This window comes from Panthera onca, chromosome C2, assembly GCF_046562875.1.
Source record: "Panthera onca isolate mPanOnc1 chromosome C2, mPanOnc1 haplotype 2, whole genome shotgun sequence".
In the NCBI taxonomy this organism is placed as follows: Eukaryota; Metazoa; Chordata; class Mammalia; order Carnivora; family Felidae; genus Panthera; species Panthera onca.
In genome coordinates this window covers 116073012-116092803 of record NC_138347.1, presented here as the reverse complement: position 1 = coordinate 116092803, position 19792 = coordinate 116073012, and the positions used below count along the sequence as shown (strand labels likewise).

The 19792-nt window shown below is 33.2% G+C and overlaps 1 long non-coding RNA gene across 1 annotated transcript; it reads right to left on the bottom strand.

The window, feature by feature from the left end:
- Positions 1 to 13926: 13926 nt before the first annotated feature.
- On the bottom strand, positions 13927 to 17414 carry LOC132682718 (uncharacterized). Its single transcript, XR_009611827.2, has 3 exons — positions 17318 to 17414; positions 14239 to 14286; positions 13927 to 14038 (listed from the first exon to the last, which is right to left on the bottom strand). It is a non-coding gene; the product is annotated as an uncharacterized LOC132682718 (long non-coding RNA).
- Between the last annotated feature and the right edge of the window lie 2378 nt (positions 17415 to 19792).

Genomic DNA, 19792 nt, shown 5'->3' with positions numbered 1-19792 from the left:
ATAAAATGTTTCTTGTACACTTGTCAACATGCTAATGTATTAAAAATTATGAAAATATAAATTTCTTAATATTGAACTACCCTTGCATTTTTTTAGAAAGCCAAACTAGATGATGTTGACACAATGATATTTTAATAAATTCATTTATGGATTTGGATTATTTCTTTAGTTTCTGGACATTTTACTGACAAAGATTAACTTTGTTTTCCTGGGCAGAGAAACAAATTATTGATTCATAAAAAAGTATCTTAATTTTTAACGTTTATTTATAATGTAATCTTGCACTGCAATGTTTTTGAAACTATCCTCCTTATAATTTATTACTTTGGTTGGGGTGTCTGGGTGGCTCAGTCGGTTGAGCGTCTGACTTCAGCTCAGGTCATGATCTCGCGGTTTGTGGGTTCGAGCCCCGCGTCGGGCTCTGTGCTGACAGCTCAGAGCCTGGGGCCTGCTTCAGAGTCTGTGTCTCCCTCTTTCTCTACCTCTCCCCCACTCATGCTCTGTCTCTCTGTCTCTCAAAAATAAATAAACGTTAAAAAAACTTTAAAAATAATTTATTACTTTGGCTTGGAAAACAAATGATGGGTTTTAATTTGTAAAAGATACTCTCAAAGAGTTTAAATAGATAAAAACTTACAGTCCTTGCATGTTTGAAAGAACTTAACAGTGAAACTCTGTGTCCAGTGCCTTACAGAAAGCTTTTTATTTGTGTTTTGGTTTTTGACAATTCCACCAAGTAACATTTTTTTTTTTAAATCTCTTACTGAAGATTGAGGATGTCTATATTTCGCTACAAATATGGTCTATCTGCTTTACCACAGAGCTCATATTTACTTAGGGTGTGCGTGGTATTTCGCCAGAGGGATACTGCCTTTCCTGGAATGAACAGGTGCCTCCTCTCTGATCACAGAGAAAAAGTCCCCTATGGTATCCTCTTCCTGGGGAGGAGGGTTGGACACGGAGAGGTGGTCTCACAACTGTGTCACTGCATGTTTTACTTTGTGTCAAAAGCTGGAAGCAAAAAATAAAGGCAGTAATGTTGGACAAAATACAACCAAACTTAAGGGCCCTCTGACCAAAATGAAACATAGTGATAGAAGGCAGCCTTGCCAGGCTGTTGAGAATTTTTTTAGAAATTGACTGATTGTAAAAGAACACTCGTATTGTAACTGGCATATTTATTATTGTGAGCTCCATTTTCTTTTAGTTTACTCTCACACCCCATAATCCTAGTTTGGGAGCACTGAGTGTTTGCCTCTACTGGCTTTGCTGCCTGCAGTCATATTTTAGAAGCTGTAATTTGACAAGCAGGACTTCTGAGTCAGCGTAATTATGCCTTCTACTTTATTGTGTAATAAAACAGCGACTTAATGGTGTTTGCGATTCTTATAAGGCCAGTATTTACAATAAAAGTACCTTTTGTCTCTTTTTCCCTCTCCTCTCTCTGTTGAAGCATCTTTTTGATTCCTGGTAAGAGAAACTTAGAAACTTGGGGGCAGCAGGCTCTTCGTACCTGCCCCATGGAAGTATTGAGTCCTTCAGTGGTCATCAGTTGGAGCCTATAACGAACTGGGTCTTCCGCAACTGTGGAAAATTTGAACGCGATTGGATGTTGAATGGAAAGAAACTCTGTAAATCAAGTCCTGAGGGCTAAGGTCATTGTGGATGGGGATCCATCCTTAGGGAATCACTTCAGCTTCTGTGACAACTGTGGGTTACCTCAACTCTCAAGTCTCATCTTCAACAACTGAATGCAGCTGGTGAACCAGAAGAGACAAAATCCCATATATGAGAGCCGCACATACATAGTTCCATATGCTGCTGCGCATTGTAAGGACGCTTACCTGCTCAAGTTAGTTGACATTTGCCTGAATACAAATCAGAGTTTATCAACTCCTATACTACTCTATTTACTCCCTTCAACTTTAGCCCATTCTGTAATAAAATGGCCTGCTAATTCGGCTCCTGACAATGTTAGCAAACACGGTCTAGGACTCAGAAGCTCCAAATGCAATTTTGAATAATAGAACCTTATCCTGTGGCCCAAAATCTCAGGAATTAACACAGACAAGAGAGGGCTCTTATTCTCCTAACTAGAAAGTGCCTGATTATAAGGATAAACTTGTCAATAAATTCTTACTAAACTAATAAATCAGGAGATAAAAGTGCATCTTTCTCTTCATGCATTTAGGATATACTTATTTTATTTGAGCTAACGTTTTGATATGATAATTGTGGCAGTAAAATTATCAGACTGAGCAGTAAAATCATGTTAGGGAAGCTGTTATTTTCTCAAGTAGCAAAATATTTTAGAATCTTTGCTGGCTATATCCAGAGGAAATTTAACAAAGATCATGTTTATTAAAAGTCCCTTTGGTTTACCCTAGATTACTTTTCAAGATCCAGTACTCTATTCTCCTTATTATTTCCCCTTCGCCATGTTTTCCCTCATTTTAAATTCTCCATTGAGACTGCTTACCAAGTCGATTATCCCCAAACTCTCACTTTATAAGTTAAAAAAATAGTATATTCAATAACCCTAGAACAAATATAATTTATAAAAATAATAATTTGCTGTGCCAGCGCTTTGGAAGGATTTTTTTTTCCCCTCCTCTGTGGATGTGTCTAATGAGAGACTGTGTATCAAGAGGGGAATATACCATTTGGGCTCCCAGATTGCTTGCCCTATTTAGCATTATTATTTTTTTTAAAGTTGCAATTAGTATTAGCCTTAAGAAATGAATGAAAATTGGTGATGAATGAAGAAGTTAATAGATGTTGGTATTGTAATTAGCAAGGGCCTGATCTTGCAAGAGCAGTTTTACAACTGCAGTCTTTGGAGGACATGCCAGTCTCCAGCCTGTCTGCCTGGAGCTTTGCACCACATGTGAGGGAAGGGTTTCAGTAAAAAAAGAATGAATTGCCCTCCTCTGCCACCCATGATGATGAGGATGCGAGGAAATGATGAAGCCTGAGCCTCACTCAGCCTCACAGACATAGTCCATCTTTTCCCCAGACAAGTGAGAACAGAATACAATAGAAGCTTAAATGGGCTGTGGAAATAGACATAATGCGATTGAGAAGATGTTTTTATTTCAATACAAAAAAAAAAAAAAAAAATGGGGCTGTTAGCCTGGAGAAAAGAAGCATCTAAACATGTTGCTGGACAAGAGTTATCCTCTCACTTGGAAAAATAGCAACTGGATTTTTTCTTTGCGCAGTTTTTCTCCCATTTGCCCGCCGGGCATCTTTACCCTTGGAGTCAGACTTTTGTCTGAGTGGCACAGAAACCAAACTAAGTTTAGAGTAAAAAGTACTGGAAAAGAAACCTAAAGAAAAAGACAAAAGACTGGGGATAACTAATGTAATAAATATTTGTAATGAGGTAAGTTTGAACATAATACTCTATAATAGGAAAATATATTTAAAACTAACAATACTCAGCATTGGTAATGATGTCAAAAATAACATTTCACATATATTGCTTGTGGGCATGTAAATTGTTATAATGTTCATGGAGGGCCATTTCGGAGGCTACAAATGTAAGATATGAAACATAAGAATGCTATTTGACACTGTAATTAAGTGGAAAATAGTCTACAATTAGGTAATAGTTATGACTATAATAATGTATGTAAAACACATGGATGTTCTTTCCGACACTGCTAAAAAATTATGATGCATCAATACAATGGGATACTATGCAGTACTTTTAAAATTTATTTTATATTTTAAATTTTTTAATAAACTTTTATTTAAGTTTATTTATTTTGAGGGGGTGAGGGGCAGAAAGAGAGGGAGAGAGAGGATTCACACTCTCAGCGCAGACCCCAACGTGGGGTTCCATCTCACAAACCGTGAGATCATGACCTGAGCTGAGATCAAGAGTTAGATGCTTAACCAACTGAGCCACCCACACATCCCTGCAGTATTTTTAATAAAGGAGTTTAAATATAGGGGCTATTATTAAAAGTAAAAATAGAATCGTATAGGAAGAAAGCCTTTCTAATTAAGTTACAAAGTACTTTTTACTACATTAAAATTAAAAAGTTTTGCCTGCAGAAGTGGAAATGAACAACATCAATAAAGAAATGGCAACCTGGCAAAAACTAATTGTAACACATATGACATGCAAAAATATTGGTTTACTTAATATGTAAAGAGCTTTTGTAAATCAATATGAAAATAATAATCAGCCAATAGTAAAATGAGAAGTGTTCATAAAGAGCCACTTTTCAGATAAGGAAATGTATGTAAGTTGTCAGTAAACATTCTCAATTTTATGATTTTAAAATTTTAGTTAAAAAACAAGGAAATACCACTCTTTAACCTATCGTATTGGTGCAGATAAAAAATGATGTGTACAGTGTAGTGAGGGTGAAAGAACATAAACGGCTTCATCCCGTTTTTCTGAGTGTGGAAAATGTTAACAAATTTGGAGAGCCATATGATAATAGTGAAAAATTTAAATGTGCCTTTATTTTTACCCCACAATTGCATTTCTGCATATTTATCCTGTAGAAATACTACCACATATCTGAAATTTATATGCAAGCTATCCACTGCAATGTTGTTGGAAAAGCTAAATATCAAAAACAAGCTAACAACATACTGAAGCAAATTGTAGTAACTTCTTTTAATGTGATACCATGTGGCCATCAAAAAGAGTGAAGCCAACTTATATTGCTGATGTTTGACCCTTTGAGAGTCTGTAAGTAAATGCATTATAAATGGAAAAAATGTCCAAACTTAGTTTATGGTGTATTTCCATTTGTGTAAATACCTGGAAAGATACAAGAGAAAAAAAGCCTGAGATGAGAAAATGATCAATTTTGCACTCTACGCAATTTTGTTCTGTGTAATTTTTTCATAGCATGAAAGTATTTTTCAACATACATTTTTAGGTTAGAAGTAAAATGGGAAAATATACCTAATATATTTATTTAGTGTAAAAAAACATGTCCAAGTGTAATGTATACTTTATACTACATATTTTATTGTATATTATATTTTATCATATGTAATATTAAATTATGTGTTATATATTTTATATTGTATCCTTGGTTAATTACAGGAAAGTTGAAACAGATTTAGCAAATGTTAATAATAGTTGGCATCTCTGGTGGACTTATGAGTAAATTATTTTTTGTGGGCTTTTCTTTATATTCTTTATTTTTATAATCAAATAAACATTTATTTATAGAAAGGTTATTGGTAGATGTTTACGTGACTAGTTTTGGCAATAAAATTTTTTTAATGTGTATTTATTTTTGAGAAAGAGAGAGAGAGTGAGAGAGAGAGAGTGAGTAGGAGAGGGGCAGAGAGGGACAGAGACAGAGAATCTGAAGCAGGCTCCAGGCTCTGAGCTGCCAGCACAGAGCTCAATGTGGAGCTTGAACCCATGAACTGTGACATCATGACCTGAGCTGAAGTCGGACGCTTAACTGACTGAGTCAATGCTAATTCAAATCTTTATTTCATAAAAGTTTTCTTGAATTATAAATCTAAGTAACTCTTCTGTTCCACAGTTTTGGATTCTTTCCAATATTTGTATGTATACACTAATCCCTTCAGCTTCTCTTCTACCACAATCACTTTGTCTAAAACTTTTTCAGCTCCTTTAAAATTTCTACTTAATTTTGGTCACTTTTTTCTTATAAATGTATGTTTTTGTTTTTGTGTTTGTTTTTAATTTTAGATAGGAGAGAGAGCACCTGCATGGGGGAGAGGGACAGAGAGAGAATTGCAAGCAGGATCCACACTGTCAATGCAGAGTCCAACACAGGGTTCAAACTCACAAACTGTGAGGTCATGATCTGAGCCAAAACCAAGAGCTTGATGGCCAATCCACTGAGACTTAATTTTGGTTACTTTAAAAAATTCCTCTATGTACATCTTTGCATTCTACATAATTCCCATTTTCCTTTCTTTTCCTGTATTTAAAAAAAAAATCTTTTATGTTCTTTTACATCATTTTCCTCTTCATCTTTTGGGATTTCTGGCAGATCATATTCCATTTTATTTTATTATCTTTCCATTTCCTACCTTAATTTTTGCATCTCTACTTTGAGGTCTTCCTTCCAAAAAAACCTTTTTTAATGGGTAATTATTGATTCCATTTTTTTGTAAGTTGAGAGGCAGCATTTTTCTGGTAAGTAGGCTTTATCTTTTGGAAAGTTACACTACTTTTCTTTTGTAATGATGGTGATTTTTTTAATCAAAGCTCTACTAATGTCTTTTTAAAAGTCCATTGTTAAATTGGTTGGGTTTTTCTGGATCAGATAAATGCAAGAGTTTCCTTTGGGAGAGACATATCTTAGTAGTATCCCAGATGGTTGATTTTCATAATGCAAGTCTAAGTTCTTCTCTGTTGCCCCACATTCTGTGTCTCTGTGATACTTCACAGAACCCCACTTTCTCTGTCTTTATAAACCAAACCCAGTCTGGGGCGCAGCAGCTCACCTCTGCTTCTATTCTTGACGTCTAAAAAAAGAGATACAGGTATTTTCAACTTTGATTATGCCCCTCACCTGCAGAAAGTATACATTTGCTACTGCTTCTGAAGTTTGTAGTGACAGCCTTCTCACAGAGTTTTGTCTGCTGCCTTTTCTCTCTTCTTCCTTCCATGACACTCTTTTATCATATTTTCAGGTATCTCAAAATTGACTTGAGCTCATGCTCAGAACTGAAATAAACTAATAGATAATGTAATAAGCATTGAATTAAAAATTATTGAGTAAGCTTCAATGCACATCATTCATCTTTGTATAACATAAGTTTGCAATTTATGTAAGGTAGCTGTATCACCTTACAGGATTCAATTAATACCTTCAGGAAGAATATAAGGATACTTGTTCAGATCCTGCATAGTTAGGAATGTGTATAATGGGTTTTCTTGCCCCTCAGAATATAGAAGGCGATCTTTGACTTCCTGCGTTAAAATGATGGAAGAGATGTCTTAAACTCAAGTTTTCCTTATTTGTAAGTAGCCTAAGTTACTCCCTGGTGACATTGTTGTTTTAAAAGATGGACAGATTATGGGGCGCCTGGGTGGCTCAGTTGGTTAACTGCCCAACTTCAGCTCAGGTCATGATCTCACTGTTCCTGAGTTCGAGCCCTGTGTTGGGCTCTGTGCTGACAGCTCAAAGCTGGAAGCTGCTTTGGATTCTGTGTCTCCCTCTCTCTCTGCCCCTCCCCCACTTGCACTCTGTCTCTCTGTGTCTCAAAAATAAATAAGCATTAAAAAAATTTTAAAGATGGACAGATTAATTATATTTAATATTATTCTATTGCTTCTATAGCCACAGAACTTTACCAAAATTTCTTTCCCAGTCTCCAAGAGATTTTTCTGTTTTTTACCCTATCTTTAGAGTTTATTGATTATATTGGTGGTGATGTGGGCTGGGATCAATAAACACCTTTGATTTTAATGGTATCCACTTGACATCTATTTATTCACATGAGGATATTAAACCTCAAAACATTTATGTAATTTCTATGTTAGAACAACTTTTTTTATGATATATAATTGACACTTATAAACGATTTTTCCCCAAACCACTGAAAATTTTCCAATTTTAATAAGAAAACCAAAAAAGTTAGCAAAGAACCCAGGAAATCACATTTTAGTCCACACAAAGGAATTTATGATAAAAGTGTCCATGGAGTTTCTTGTTTGACTAATCACCTTACTTTGAAATTAATTCCAAAAGATAATTCTCAACTTTGCTTAATTGCTGGAATTATTATTGAAGTAAACATCCACTATCTCCAGACTATTCTCCGTACCAAAAGCAGTTGTGAGGGTTTTTATGTTCAAATATGCACCTAAAAGTCAATCTCCATACTCGACAGTCACATCTCAGGTAAAATTACACAGAAACAAATTATTTAATACTTACTGAATCAGGTTCTTCTTCCAGTTTATACACTATTCACTGTTTCAGGGAAATAAATAGACCTTTAGTTGCCTGAGTTATTCGGCTTCCAAAGTGCTTGGCTTCTTCCCAGAAAGTAGTTTACACAGTGACACTTTACAAGTGTTAAAGAGATATGAAGAGGCACTTGGATACTCACAAGAGCACACATCTGCTAATAACTGGAATTGCCCTCAGAGCCTGCAACTCTTTGTTGACCATCTTCAATAGTGCAAATTTTCATCTTGTTAGGGTAGGCCATACTTTTTGTGTAGTCAACTAAGAATTGTCCGGTAGTATTGGATGATTTCCAAAAATGCACAGAAAATCTTCTAGTAAACTAAAAGTAAATGTATCTTATGCTAGATCACAACTTTACGACTTCATTGAAAATGCAAATTAAGAAACCATAGACACTTAAGAATAGAGAGCAAATAATTCTTTGGGTTTAAATATTTTTATAAAACATGGTACAATGTTTTTTAAATTTAGGCCCAGGAATAAATATGTGCTTACATCTTGTCTAGTAATGAATTTCAATGTAACTATAATCAGTTACAGTTAGTATATAATTTAATTGGAAACAATTATGCAAGAACATATTCATATTTAAATTTAACTTCTTTTTACCCTTTTTGGTTTACTAGTAAGTTGTTTCTTTTCTCTTTTACACAGATAAATTATCCCTATTTACTCCTACTACTAAGATCTTAGTTCTTCTATTACCACCTTTCTTTTTAAGATTCCTTTAATCTGTTTCTCTCTTCTGGGTCTTGTCTCCCTATGTTCAAGAATGTAGACTTACCCTTTATCCTGAAATACCTTTCACTTGACTTACAACATTGAAGAGTTGTTGCTTTTATCTCTTTTGGGGTTATAGATGGGTAGGGAAGAGACAAATCATTCTGAGTCTTGAATGCCCTATTAAGTATTTCAGTCATTATTCTAAAAAAAATTAAAGCACTTAAAATAGGGCGGATGAGGTGCTGAAAATGGAAATCCATCCTTTCCATATAGAGAGAATGAACTTGGTGGTAGGGAGAACAGATGGTTGGAAACACTTAGAAACTAAAATTGACAGGACTTAGTGATGGACTGGATATAGGAAGACTCAAGTTTCTAGGATTAGAGAACTGGATAGATGGTGTATCTATTTTCTGCAGTTGGGAACTTCAGGTTTTGAAGCTAAGATTCTAGAAGGTGTCATGAGTTCAAGTACTTTGGAAACATTCAGGTGAAGCTGTTGGGTGGGTAGCTGGGTTTATAGGCCTGAACCTCAAAAGTAAAGTCTGGGATAGAGATAAACATTTGGGATTCATTCGAGTATAATTAACCAGTTAAACCATAGACATAACTAAGATTGCATGGGGAGAGATTATAAAGTAATATGAGAATAGGGTCTAAAGACCAAAAGAATAATTACACAGTGAATGGTCAATACGGGAGGGTGTCTGCAACAGATAGTTACAAGTAGCCAGAGTTACAACAATAGGAATGTGGGTGTAAATCAAACCAAGGGAAGATGATTTTCTAAGAAAAAAGTTGTCAACAGTGCCATATCTGGCTTAGAGTTCAAGAAAAATTAAAAATTTCCATTGAATTTTTGAACATGGATATCCACGTGGATCTCAGCCAGAGCTATTTTGGTGGAATGATAAAACCTTTAAAACATCCGATCATCCTTTAACCTTTGTACATGGGTTCAGACTACTATGCTAAAATTATATTCATGTTGGTCAACAGTGACCTACTGATCAAAATCAATTTCCTACCTTTAGTCTTACTGTTCCTGAACTCTGTTTCTAATGTTGATTGCCCCTTCTCCTGTGGCTATTATTTCTTTTTTAGGGCTTTATTTTCTACTTTTCCTCTCTTGTTTTTTTTTTGTTTTTTTTTTTTTCCTGACTCCTGGGGTAGGCTCCTCCATTTGGCTCTTCTTCTAGTCTCTTTTCTAGTTTTGCTTTGTATTTGCAAAGATACATTGAAAACCATAAAAATTTCTTAGAACAATACTGTCACTACAGGAGGGACACATAATAGTGGCAGGGCAACCTGTCTAAAGTTTTCATTTTAGCCACAGGAAATACATTTTTAATTTTATCTCTTATTAGTTAATAATTTGTGGATAAACTTGTAAAATGTTCTAACAAAAATCTTAATAACACAAGAGCCCAACTTCAAGAAGGCCCAAAGTATTCTAATTAACCTAGATAACCTATAAACTAGAACCCGTGATTTATGCAAACTATTCCTTCAGATTTGCAGTTATGTGATGACAACAACAAAGTTCAAGAATAGATGTAATTTTGTAGTTGAAGGGTATGTGAACAAAAAGAGTGATGTTGAACTCTTAATCTATAGCAGATATTGTGCTCACTTTTCTATGTGTTTTCTCAGTCCTCAGAAATCTCTCTTTTAGGTAAATCTCCTTTTTTTAATGTTTATTTATTTTTGAGATAGAAAGAGAGAGAGAGAGAGAGAGAGAATGTCTGTATGAGCAGGGCAAGGGCAGAGAGAGAGAGGGAGAGAGAGAATCCCAAGCAGGCTCCATGCTGACAGCATAGATAGAGCCCCACATAGGGCTCGATCCCATGAACTATGATATCATGACCTGAGCTGAAGGTGGAGCCCTAATCAACTGAGCCATCCAGGTGCCCCTTATTATCTTTTTTTGTTTCAATTCAGGAAATTGAGACTGGCTAATCACTTTTATTTGGGATATAAAGATAAGATGACAGAAGCAGGATTCAAATTTAGGTCACTAAAACTTTTAAATACATGTTTTTCTCACCAAATACCCAGTCGTGTTTTTTGAAGTTGTGCAATATCCCCGAAGACAAGAAAGTATAGCTGGTCACATTTAGATTCTAACACTTTATTTAAGAATTGAATTATAAAACAATTTCCATAGATTATAATTTTAAATAATTTAATTTTGTTATATTTGGTAACTTTCTGGTACGTGTGTATACTTGGAAATGAAAATGCACGGTCTCAAAAGGAGGGCAGAGCTAGCCATGGTGTTCACTGAGTTTCAAACAAGTCATGCTTCAAACTGGCTTTGAAATCACAATGCAAGTTATTCCATATATAAACTTCTCTAGCTATCAAATTCTAAACATCAGTTTTAAACCTTTCAATTTCATTAATGATAGACTCTCAGGAGACCAACCCTCCATTTGTATCATTATAGTAGCTCAGGCATGTATAGCGACTAACTAATAAAATAGCCTTTTAATATACAGCACATAAAAGAAAGGCTTGTGACGTCATTTCCTTAGTCCAGGATGCTTTTGTTAGATTAAGATTCTGTATGAAGTGAAATCATTATTATTTATATGAATTTATACGAATTCCCGAAAATCAGGCATTAGCAATAAAGTGACAAATTTAGTTTATCCCTTAGGAGGGCAAAAAAGGAAAACAAAAACATATCCTAAAGAGATGTGATTAGTTTTGAATGTATGCAGATAACAATATTCAGTTGATATTATTTGCATATGTACCCTAAGTTTTAAAATTGTGGTTATAGGTGCTAATTTTACTTTAAAATTAAAACAAAAGAGACTGATACAATTGCACTTCTTTAGAAAAGACAATAGGTGAAATGTAGAACTTTTTGATTTTTCTGAGAGGAGTATTGTTATCGCTTCAAAAGTTTATGATTCTTGCAGGAATGTATATTTAGATTTTCCATATTTCCCATGCTTGATAGAAAATTAGTGTTTTCTAAAACTTACCAAACACTGAATTTAAAAGTTTATCTATTTGTTTTAAGATTTAAAATAATAGACTACATTCCTGACACTAATGGCTTTTTTAACGACAAAAAGTTGTTTTATTGTGTCTATCTTCAGGATTTTAGGAAATATCAGTTTTTGGTCATAGCATAAGAGGTCATTTAACATTATGTAACATATAGTTTCCTCAGTGACAAACAATAATTATGTGTGTAAAGCGTATTATAAATTAGCACAAGTGTTTAAAATATCCTTAGTTTCCATTTTTGCTATTTTAAAGTGAAACTAAATCTTTCAGATTAAGAATGATTTTACATGTAGGGTCAATTACAATTTATGACTTCATTCCACTTCTTTGTTTTGCTTTTCTGTTCCCCAGTTACTTAAGGAATGTGAATCTCAGTGAGTTACATTTATTTTGAAATAAAAATATAATTCAAAACAAGTTTCATTGCCAGTGGAAATTTTCTAAAGGTGTCTGTATTTTTTTAGGAAGCTGTGATTTATTTACACATTCCCTCTCTGTAAGCCACTCTGTTCTATCATAATAAAACCTACAAATAAAGGATCAGCTCTATGGAGCAATGTTGATATAATACTAAGAGTACAAACACAGTACTTGTTTGTCAAGAGAGTGTCCAAAGATTATTTCATCAAAGTAAAAATATAACACTTAACAGCAATTTCCATTATGCACTTGAAACTTTGAAAATATTCATGGAAGATTAAAATAATATACATTTTCTAGCATATCTAGCTGAGCATTGCTATAGATTCAAAAAAACTTATTTGTTGTGATAATGGCCTTGAAAAATGATCTAGATTTTTACCTAATACCATTATTTTCTTATTGAATTCACTTCTTAAACCATTCAGATTATTTTTGCCATTTACTTAGATATTTGAATTTTGTTTTCTGAGTTTGGAGCTCAAAATCCTATGATTTTGCTTCATTCTCTAATCTAAATCAGATATACTTGTAATATACACATGTGTGTATCTGTATTTAACCCATGAGTAGTATAAGAGGCTAATTGTTTCTATGCTGAACAAGAAAATTCTCTAATTCCTATTCTTTTTAATCTGAGGAATTTCTTTATAGAGTTGCTAGTTTATAATTAAAATTTTCAGCTCGACTAACAAATATTCTCATTTCTATGTTGCATAAGACAACTAAACATGAATATTGCTGATTAAATGTATATTATTTTTAAGGTAGTATTTGCATAAAACCTTTAGAAAATCAAAGGCTGGGTGATGAGTAAAGAACGCAGAGAAAAATAGAAAATCTTCTTTATAATCATAAATCATAGCAGAAATGTGAATATAAGTGAGAGCTCTTTTATAAGGCTTGTTTGAGATGTGCAAAGTTTTAAATAGTCTAAGTAAAATCTTAGCAAAGAGAAGTTGATAACCAAAGTAACGTGCAAGATTACCTAGCACAAAGGTCTGGAATATGGTGGATCCTCAATAAGTATTTGTTGAATCACTTGACAAAAATCACATTAGTGGTTAAGGAGAAATGTTTCTGTGTATTTTGAATATAGAGTAACTTGGTATAGTTTTAACATGTTTGTATTTTGAGAGTTTCAGTGAAGGAGCTTCCTTTCATTTAATTTACTTAACGTTGCTTTAATTGATTTTTCAGAGAATTCCTTATGGTGGCAATGATTCCCCAGGGTGCCAATTTTGAATCATGCTATGCTTAATTTTTTTAAAAAATCAACTGGCTCAGGCAAATGAATCTATCTAGGAAGAGAAATATTGAAATGTTTCCTTTAGTCTGATCTACATGCTTTAAGATTTTCTATTGCTGATTTAATGTTAATTCTATAATACATATTATAGAATTGTGTATTTTATATTAATATTTCTAATTAAGTATTAAAATTTAAACTTTAAAAAAGTTTTAGTATAAATGTTTATGGTACTTACTTCTCATATAATCATAAAAGTTAAAATTACTAATGCAGGCAATATTAAGCAGTCTTTTAACACTGAAATATATTCAGAGAGATTGCACTGTTGGAAACTTAAAACTTTTCTAGACTGAGTTGTGTCTGATAGTGGGCTTTGTTTATTCGTTTTTGTTTGTTTTGGTAGTCTCATCTACTTTCCCTCCTTGACTCAGACAAAAGCAATAATTCACTGTATTGTGGCAAAGAAACGTGTAAATAAGTCATAACAAGTAAATCTCTACATAAGAATATAGATATAGACTTATGTACCTTGCAAAGTGCTTTGCTAAAAAAGAAAACAGCATAGGGGCTTTTGCCAGTATTATCTCATTTAATCTTCATGCACTGTTATACCGGAGATAGTTCCTCTTGGGCCACAAGGGATGATGGTTACATTTTCAGAGCTGAGTTGCTGAACATGACCCTTATTACAAAAAAAAAAAAAAAAAAATTATAAAAACTTCTGAAATAAATTACACTAAAAAGATAATATTCGAAATTCATTAATTCCTAATTTTGTATAGTATTTCATTAATATCTTTGCTTTTGATATTGTTTACAATTATTGAATCTATACGGGGAAATAATATAAGCAATAATATAATTAGAAATACTATATTTTACCTATAATGATGCGCAACTGTGCATCTCTTCCCCACTCTGTGTTGGAAGCTTCAAATTGGCCGTGGTAGAGGATTTACACCACAAGGAATCAGCAAATGAAAATTAGACATTTATAAGCATTTATTGATATAGCACAGATTTTGCTGTTCTATCAAATATATAGACTATTTTATAAAAGTGGAAATGTAAACTCAGAGAGTACGTTGATTTACCCAATGCCACTCCTCCTAAAAGTGTTAGAGTCAACATATTCTACCTGTCCCTAAATCTATCTATATGTATGTATGTATACACATATATGTATGTATATATACACATAATTATTATTTTTGTGTGTGATACTTTGTTGTCTGGCAAATACTAATGACATTATAAAGGCCAACTTTATTAAACTCTTCCCAGGTGCCAGTTTCTCTGGTAAGTATTTGATATGCCTTACTTTAATTGTCACAGAATACTTATAACTTCCATCCTTTATTTGAAAGATTAATGGAGGGTGGCTCTGGGAACTTATTTGCCTTTTCTAGACTCAAGATTTGAACTCTGACTTTCTAACTCTGAAGCTAGAACTCAACTCATACAGCTTTCTCAAGAAACTTTCAAAGGTTGACTGAAAACAAAAAAAGGGGGTGGAGAAAGAATATACATATGAACTCTTCTAACGTTATTGACACCAGATTTGAGTCAACTTTTTTTTTACTTTAATTCTTGCTTATTTTTAAATATTATAAATTTGCTGTAAAATGTCTACTGCTTTGTTTCTTTTTGATGATGGTTAAAAGAAAATAAAAAAATGTTTCCCCTCACCTTCCACTCTATAAGGGCAAAATTCTCTTTAGTATTTTTAAACTTAAATATGCCCTTTGAAGAAGAAACCAAATTATAACATAAGTTCAGGCATTAAAAAGAGACATGAGTATTATTTCAGGAAACATTTTCAAGGGGCACAATAAATTTTAATTAAATATAAAATATTAGTGTTTTTTACACACTTTTCTAGGCTACTTAAAGTGGTTTCATCAAATATCAAGTTTGAATAATAAAGACTAAAATGTGAAATGATTGATAATGTTATTAAAGGTTATTATTAGAGAAACTGAGGCCATAAGAAGACGTAGGTAAAAGAGAGATACTTAGAGAACTAAGAGTGATACAATGCAATGATGAAAGGAGAATGAAATAACTTCAAAGAAATTAGTCTTTGCAGGAGAAAAGAAAAGAGAGGGTATTAAAAGAAATGGAAACTCAGTCTGATAATAGCAAATAAGTGAAGATGGTGGCTATGGTTTCCAAAATGGCTGCCACTCAATGACGATGTTGCTATTTTAGATTAACATGTTCTTTTAAAATTATGTACACATTCATTTACAAATGAGCTATATTCAAATGTTTCCTGAAAACACATATTTTCTCTTTTGTTGTTATCACATTCCTCAGCTATTTTATTCTGGTCTTATGTGGAGTTATGTCAGTAGAAAAATTTCCATTTAAAGGTAGCTTAAATAATACCTGAATTAGCACTTTTTACCGAAAGGTAGGCAGCATTTGAAAGCAACAGGATTATTATCTGATGGGAGATGTATTTTTCTTAATAAGTATCCCTTTATATCACTACGTGAATATAATTTTTAGAGTTGAAATTCAAACAATGGAATTTTGATTTTCCCACCCTTCAAGGCATTATTTTATTAATGTGTCAGGAAATGTTTTAATAATCTATGTTGTGTGTTTTTTTTCCCTCAGATCTGACAGGAAAAATCTTTACAAATGAACTGTGAAATCCCTATGAATACTTTACTTTAACCAACACTTGACTAAAAAATGGTATCTAGAATAAAATAAAAAGCTCCCAAACATTCAGAAACTTAGGTAGTGGTATTAAAAGAGAAACAAGCCATCCTTTCATAGCATGTATAAAATTTTGCAACAAAATGAATGATGTGGTTACTTGAAGCTCAAAAAAAAAAAAGATAGGTAAATAAAATCCATTTTTGTTTTCCTTACACATTGAAAAATCTGTTCAGATGCTACAATGAGAATGGAAAACTTATCCAAGTTTTTATATACCAACCTATTTGTTGATTTTGTTTGCTTGTTTTGTAGATAGTACAAATGTAAGTAGAGTGATGAAGGTACTCAATCATTTCAACTTAAAGTATGTTAAGAGAATGGCTTTCACATAGAACTGAAATTCTAATTTTTTAACCATTCAAATTTTTTCTATTTATATCATGTGCATTTCAGTTTAGCATATCATTACTTATGAAAATACAACAAATAATACAGTCACGAATAGGACTATTTCTTTGATTTGAAAGTTGATGTTAGTAACATTTTCAAAGGTATAATTTGAAATTATTTTGTTGTTAAAAATTTTCCGTAAGAATATTTTTAAATCATCATCATTATGATTAAATCACTCTTAAGGTATGTCATCTTCTCAATAGGTTTATTGTTTATCTTTTAATGTGCAAGTCCAAAATATTTTCTGTAGACTTAGAGACCTAAGTACTATTGAAAATAGTGAGCTGTGATGTAGATTCAAAGAACATGTCTTATTTCAATTCTACAATTATGTTACTATTTTTTTTTACATTATTGCTTTAAAATCTTTGATGATGGCAGGTTATTAGTATAATTTAAAACATGAAAAAGAAAAGATTTTAATTTTAAAATTAACATTATCTAATCAGGAATTTTGATTATATTACTCAATTTTTAATGTATTAACTGATGCTATCAGTAATGTATAAGAAAATATGACAAGAGTCATCTTTCCAAAACACACATTATTAGACCAATTCTCTTTATGCTTTCTTAAACATGATAGCACTTTTTTCCGTATGGTGCAGTTATTATTATTAATGAAAAATGAATAATTCCTAATTTTTTTAAAAAAATAGCTGTACTGGAGTATGTATTGTAGTTTTAACTAGTAGCTGAATGAAATAGAATCTGGATAAATACTGTGTAATTTTAGAGTCACAAACTGGAATGAAAATATGGTGAAACTCCAGTCAGTAGAGGAAATGAAAAGAAGAGATAGAGAGAATTCCATATAATTGCATCAATTCAGTACCTTTGATAAGCTGTTTCTGTATATACTTTATTTGGCTGAAAACTTCCTGAGAAGACAATGCTAGACTTCCTTATTCATATTATTTACAGATGTACTTGAAGAGGACCACAACTGATAAAGAAATAGCAGATTCTATAAGGAAGAAAGTGAATTTTACAATGCAGAAATTATCTACCTGAGTCATCTACTTTATGGTAAATTTAGATACTGTATGATTGCTCTAAACAAGAATAAAAAGCATGGTTTGAGAATTTGGATGCAGGATGGGAGAGGAGGTGGGGAAGGAAATATTTTCAACTGTCACCTGGTTCAAGTGACAACATATTGAGTAAGTGTATTATTCATCAAAGATACTGTCTTTTTCTCATGGAACGTTTGTTAATATATTTCATTTGTTGTTTTACTATTTCTTGAATGCCAAGGAGTAGCTAATAATCTAGGATGCCATAAAGCCTTGTTGAATTAACTTAGTCCCAATGTGATGAACTCTTGCTACTCATTTGTCGAAGTGACAACGTTCTAGTACTTAGAAAACACAACTGCCTGGATTCTTAATTTGGCACAGTAAATCTTAAACAAAACTTCATATTTTATTGGATGTTAGTCATGCTGTGAAAATCTTGTCAATTGTTATTTTTTCTTAATAAAAATGGTTGCTTTCAAAACATTACACATTTTTAAAAACTGGAAACCTATATAAGGTTTGTTGAATTTGTTAACTGCCTTTTAGAACTGGAAGAGGCCGTAAAGGTTACCTAATCCTATCCCTTTGTTTTCCAGGACAGGGAACTGAGGCCATACAAATTAAATAATGTATCCAAATTGCACAGCTACTTACAGGCACTTAAAGGATTTTCATCCCAAGAAATTTAGAAATAGAACGATACTGTGTGCATTTCCTTTTACTTCTCTCATTAGAATTTCTCTGAATCTGAGGCCACAAAACACCTAGGGTAACAAAGATGTCCTTCTGGGGACAAAGTAGTAAAACCCAATGCATGTAACTCTGTGTGTGTGTGTGTGTGTGTGTGTGTGTGTGTGTGTGTGTGTATCTTTGCGAATCACCGGACTTCAATCTATTTTCTCAGTCACCTTGTTTATAGCTTCAGGTATAAGTGACATATATTCCTTCCTGTTGGCCTGTTTTGAAGCTCAACATACTTTTTGTTAGGGATTTATTTTTTATTCTTTTGGAGAACTCTTTTAACTCTTCATCTGAGATAATATAAGAAGTAGGAGGTTAAAAAATAGAAAGGAAGCATATATCCAGTATGTTCTATCACAGAGCACCAGAACTATGCTTCAGCTGTCCCAAAGATTGTTTTAAGAAACAGAAAATTATCTCAGAACAACGTGGTAAAACTTCACTGTATATTGTGATTCCCCTGTTGTAACCATCGCTGATGCCAACACATGTTCTGCATAAGTAGAGAAACACACATTGAACTCAAAATGCCCCGAGAGTATTGTCCTTCATAACACCCTGGTGTCTCTTGTGTAGCTGAATGAATAACAAATGACCGAGCTATTAAGATACTAAACAAAAGTCATCTAGGCCCATAATATTGATGTAACAGCATCTCAGCACTGTGTTTGCTTTCTTTGGTTTATCTAGAATAAATCTTTCTATCTTAAAAAAAAATCACACTGAGCTTGGTGGTAATTTGCTCCAGGAATTTTTAAAAAAGGAAATCCTGCTGTAGCTCTTTTTAGTAGTTGCATGTGTTTAATATTACGGACATATCTACAAATGTGTGATTGTGCAGCTTGAGTGTTTTTGTTTTGTTTTTTTTAACAAGGTCTAGTCTTGTTCTCTATGTTGGCCTTTATAAGTTTCACTTCTTCATCATACACTGCCAAATATACAACGAAAATGGAATCTGCCCGATTGTTGAGTGGATAGAATTTATCACTATGTACCTCTTTCCAGCGTGATTAAAATCAAATTTTCAAATTGATTTGAGAGAGCATGAATTAAGGAAACTCAAAATTTGCACGCACACACACACACACACTCCCTTCTCCACAGAGCATGAATTAAGGAAACTCAAAGTTTGCACGTACAAACACACACACTCCCTTCATCCACAGAGCCAAGAGGGAGTTTATCATCACCCATTCAAATGTGATCTCCAGTCCAAGTGTTGTGCTTGTGCATACACACGTGTGTCATATATGGGGTTGTGTTCCCAGGGATATTAGAAAAAGGGTCGTGGTGTTCTGCTTTCATTCATATTTCATAAATACCCAAATTGTCAAGACCCAATAAATTGCAAATAAAGAGTCTCCCATTGTCCAGCATTCATAACGGTACGTCTGAGCTTTAATATAGTGGCCCTCTCTACCTTGAATATGTCCTATAAAATAGTATTTGAGATGAATTCATGTGACCAGACTCTGAAAGCTGCGCCAATTTCCATCGTGCAGGCAGATGTGATGTTAGCACCCCATTACGTGTGTGTTATTTTATATACT